This window comes from Crocodylus porosus, unplaced genomic scaffold (genome assembly GCF_001723895.1).
Source record: "Crocodylus porosus isolate Cpor-Errol unplaced genomic scaffold, CroPor_comp1, whole genome shotgun sequence".
Classification (NCBI taxonomy): domain Eukaryota; kingdom Metazoa; phylum Chordata; order Crocodylia; family Crocodylidae; genus Crocodylus; species Crocodylus porosus.
The window spans coordinates 40,293,875-40,299,271 of NW_017728948.1; positions in this window are offsets into that span (position 1 = coordinate 40,293,875).

Genomic DNA, 5,397 nt, shown 5'->3' on the forward strand with positions numbered 1-5,397 from the left:
TAGTGCTAACCAGCATAGCACTACTAAGCCTATAAGCATGGTGCAGGTTTTTCCTCCCAAGGTGGAGAACCTTGCATTTTTCAGTGTTGAACACCATCAGGTTCTTGTCCGCCCATTTCATGAGTCTGTCCAGATCCGCTTGGATCACCGTCTTGTCCTCAGGTGGATACTGTACCCCAGAGTTTGGTTTCGTAAGTGAACTTGGCCAGTCCGCTTCTGACACCAATTCCACATCATTGATTAACACTATAGGCCCTAGGACAGAGCCTTCTGGTGCCTCACTGGTCACAGCGCACCAAGATGATTGGTTCCCATCGACCACTACCCTCTGGGTCCTACCATGGAGCCAGTTCCCCAGCCAGTGGATTGTGATGACGTTAAGGCCACAGTTAGCCAATTTAGTCAAGAGGTGATTGTGGGATACCAGATTGAAGGCTTTTTTAAAGTCGAGGTATACGACGTCGATCTCTTCCCCCTTGTCCAGGTGGTAAGTCACCTGGTCCTAAAAGGAAATGAGATTGGTCAAGCAAGACCTACCTGCAACAAACCCATGCTGGGTATCCCTCAGGATATTGCCTTCAGCTAATCTGTCAAGGATGACCGCCTTGATAATCTTTTCCAAGACCTTCCCCAAGATAGAGGTCAGGCTAATGGGTCTGTAGTGTGCTGGATCTACTTTCCTCTCTTTCTTGCAGATAGGCATGACATTGGACCTCTTCCAATCATCAGGTACTTCAACAGAACACCAAGAGCTCTCAAATATTCATACCAGGGGCTGAGCTATGGTGCTCACCAGCTCCCTGAGTACCCTTGTGTGTAACCCATCAGGGCTGGCCGACTTGAAGGTATCCAGCCTGTTGAGGTATTCCTCCATGAGGTCAGCTTCGATGGAGGGCAAGGAATCTCCCTCACCCAGACCTCCCTGACCCATAGTGGGCAGGGCTGTCCCATGGGACTGATGAAAAAATGATGCAAAGTACCCATTTAGCAATTTCACTTTTTCCTGGGCGTCAGTTGTCAGTTTCCCCATCTGATTTAACAGAGGTCCAACGTTGCCCTTGCTTTTCCTCCAGCTCCTCACATATCTAAAAAAGGACTTTTTATTGTCCTTGATATTTGTAGCTAGCTGGAGTTCCATCACAGCCTTGGCTTTCCTGATCTGCTCTCTGCAAATCCAGACTAAAGCAGAGTATTCCTCCTTGGTGGCTGTTCCAGTCCTCCATCCTTTGTAGGTCTTCCTGGTAAGATGCAGAAGGTCCGCCAGTTCCCTGGAGAGCCAAAGGGGCTGCTGTGCCCTTTTGCTGCCTTTCCTCCAAGAAGGGTTGGACTTTACTTGCGCATCCAGGATTGCTCCCACACAGATACCCACAGCCCTATAGAGTTGGATCTATTATGACACCATACTCCCTTCATGAAGATTACCCAGCAATAATTAGGACTCCAGATAACTTAATTCTAAAAGAGAAGGTCAGAATTTTTGAAGGTCTTGTTTGTTTTTATTCCATGTTTATTTACATATTATTTTAAAAGTATAAATTAGGTCATTTAGAGGTGGTTGTATTAATGTGGTTGCCTTCCTTCCATCTAGAAATAATAAAGTGTAATTGAATTACCTGTGAAGCCTTATTATAAAGTACACAGCTAATTATTCATTTTGTGTGTGGGAAACAACCCTTTTGATCTCAGTTTTGTAATGAATATTCTAGCCTCCCCCCCTTTTTTTTATTTCTTTTAATCCAAGTCAGTAATTTAAGAACAGAAGAAAAATCAGTGAAGAGAGAAGGTAAGAACAGACTAGGGTAGAAACAGATCTGGTTATAATGACCCTCTAGGTAAGAGTAGCTGATCTGAATTGTTAGCCCATGTTCTACTAATAAAGTAAATTGTTGCCATTTACTAGTAAAACTAGTATCAATCAGGAGAAAGGGAAGTTTTTTTCTCTGTTCCTATGAAGATCAAAGGTCAAGTTTCCAAATTGTTCCTATTTTCTATGTCACTTTATATAAAACTAGTGTTTTATAACTCCAGACAACTGCAGATTGGCTTCAGTAGTCTGTACAAATAAGCAAATACAATGAAAGTGAACTAAGAGGCCACTAGTACAAATATCAATGTTTAGACTGACTGGAAACGTTATTTACTTGCAAATCATTTTCAGTTGGGTGTGGAGGGAATAGCTTATCCCCTTTGTGCTTGGTTCAAGTAAATGCATTTGGGTCTCTCTGAAACCCACAAAAGCATGGCAATTCAGACTTATGAACTGAGTTCTTAAATAGAGATGGTCAAGTGAAAAAAAATAACAACATTCCTATTTAGCCAGTAGGTTCAGTTTACATCTAGAAAGATGTTATGGTGAACCACTTAAAGAAAATTACTTTTTGCTATTTATTTTTAAATCCAGATGTTAAAATGTCCCCAAAAGGTAACTACTACTCAACTGAAATATGATGTCCACTTTAACAGTAATGATCATCACTTCTTAATTACTTCAGAGAACCAGCTAAGGTTTCTACTTCCACTAAAAATACAGGACACAAGCAAGGAGAAAGCAATTAACCAAACTGAAAGAGAAGTCAGGATTTTTATTGTGTGACTAGTATAAAAGCCTATCAAAAATGATGAACAAAAATAGACTACCTGTTATAGGGTACCACTTTGCTGTTATTCACTGTGTCTTTACCAACTTGAGCTATTCTGCCTGGTCTTCTTCTATACAATGGGTTTCCATCAACATTTCCAAGTGTCTCTATAAATTCCTTCAGATATTTCTTCAGACATTGTTAATTTTTCCATGAACAGTGCATTTGGATTCTTCCATGAACAGTGCAATCCTCCACACAGTCCATGAAGTATACATCTCAGCACAATTATCTTTACTCAACTGTTGTACATTCAAAGGTTTGTTTTAAAGTTCTGGTAATTCTCATTGTTCTAATTTGTCATCAAATCCCTCAAACACTCTGGAAATGGTCTTCTTGGAGGCAGAATCACTACCCTTATGACAACAACTCTGGAACTGGCCATCTGATGGTCTTCTTTCAGCTTGGAAGTTTAAAGAGTTACAAAATTGGCACACCACGTTCATCAATCCACATCTATGTTCTTCAATCTTGTCTCCAGTAAATCTGTTGTTGCCTACTCTTTCAGCCTGTCTTCTATGATCTCTGCAAACCCTTTGCCGTTCTATTGCATCTCTTCTATAACATCCTCTTTGCTCATTTGTTTAGTTTTGTCTTACTCTTGTATTATTGTCATAGTGTTTCTTCTGTTCTAGTTTCCCACTTTTTAGCTTCTACAGTAAGAACAGATAGTACATTTCCCCTTCAGCAGTATCATACCATCAGGTGAGAGAGTGGGGCACATATCCTGGTTTCTATCTAAGGAGAACCCATTCTGGCAGGATGGCAGAGAGGCACCTCACCCTGGAGGTATTGCTTACCTGTGCTGCTTGCCAGCTACTTGCTTCTATGACACATTGTAACATGGTCTCCATTGAGGCCCTGTTGGTAAGGGAACGGGAGCAGCTGGAAATAATTACCTTGTGAGGAGGGTGGACCCCTGCCCTTAAGGAGCCAATAGCAACCAGACTCCAGGGGATAAGAAGAAGAGAAAGAGGAGGAGGGACACCTCTGGGCACCACAGTGAAGAGCAGAGAGAGGTGCTGCAAGACAGAAAGAGCCTCCAGAGAGAAAGATCTGGGAAGAGAGACCCGACACAGGATCAGAGGGAGCAGAGGGATCCCAGAGCCCAGACCCTGGCTGACCTTGAGTCCTCAGAAATGGTGGTGAGTGTGGGGAGAAGTGGAGCCTCACTGTGGGCCGGAGCTGAGGCTGACATCAAAGATCGGGAAAGCTACAGTGAGTTGAAGGGGTAGCAAGAGGCTGAAGACTCCTATCCAGACCCCTGAAGAGTCCAGGTGACTCTAGGATCCCAAGGAGAGTGAGACACCAAGAATCAGGAAGTCAAGCCCCGACCGAGGGAGAGCCATGGAGCCTGCACACCGGCTCTGCCAGAGAAGGCTGCAGGTGGCGCCTATAACAAGCCACTAATTGACTCATTAGTGGCAATGATGAAACTAACAATGGCTGTAACAAGCCACTAATAGGGTAAATAAAAAAATGTGGCACGGCATCCATTGACTGTAACATTAGAATGGGGGCTGGACAGGAGGCCGGAGACGCCAAGATTAACCCTTTGGATTGCGATCTCCCACAAGGGGAGTTTCCTGTTAACAACAGAAAGCCTTTGAATAAAAGCACTAAAAGTAAGTTTTATTCAGTGTGGTACTTCCCGCGAGTACTTCCTTCTGTAACAACCACTTCCTCCCTATTTCATTTCTTTAAGATCCAAGTCGTGGCAGGTGGGAATTACGAGGATAGAGGGGGTATTTGGCGGACCCGCTGACACATGTTGCCAGCATGCACAGTATGTGTTATTGTATCAGGTTTGGTGCTCCTGATAATTTAAGAGGAGGCAAGTGGAATGAGAAGAAGCCTACAGGTGTGGCAGGGGCCTCTTAAAGAGTCACATGACAAGGTGGAAGCTGGGCTTGAAGTATATAAGCCCAGAGCCTGAGGTTGTCAGGAAATTTAGACCTGGGAGCTACAGAAGGAGGAACTCTTGGGCAGCAGCACTCCTTGGTAACATCTGAACTGGGTTAAGCAACTCTGGATATTTGATGAAGGGACTAAGGGGAGGAGGAGTTGTCAACAAGCCTGGGAGTAAAGAGGCCTGGGAATAAAGAATAGAGTGGTCTAGGGGCCAGAAGGGGAGAACTTGAGCCTAGGAGAGGCAAGTATAAGCAGTAGTAGGGAGCCCAAAGGTATCATTGGCCTAGGAGGGGGCCAGGGCCTAAATATTGAGGTCAAAAGCCAAAGATCCAACCAGAGATTGATGGTGTCTGCAGAGCCCATGAGTCTCATTTGACCTAGAAACAGAGCTAAGGCCCAGAGAGAGGGGCCCAAATACCAGGGATCACATCCAGAGACAAAGGGAACCAAGGAGTCTGTAGCCCATGAGAGGAGAATGACAACAAGGCCAAGGGCTCATAGCCTTAGAGGGGTGTTAAAAACAGCAAAGAGGAGTGAGAGAGGAATGAGTAACATTTGTGAGGCATGGGCATGGTATAAGGGGCAGTTGAAGCCACATAATGAGCCCTTGAGGCAATGAGCATTGACACAGGTGCTCATGTGGCGATCTGACTTGAGAAATCTTGGGGCAGTCAGCCTATTCTGAAAACAGTATTTCATCAAGGACTGAGGAAAAGGGGAGATTGCCCAAAGACAGCCAGGTTGACAAGAGCTGAGGGGTCTCTAGGGACAGTTCCTGGAGTTGAATCCTGTTACAGTTATACAGTGAACAGACATTGCCCACTTTTTTTTGCTTAATTTAGTATCC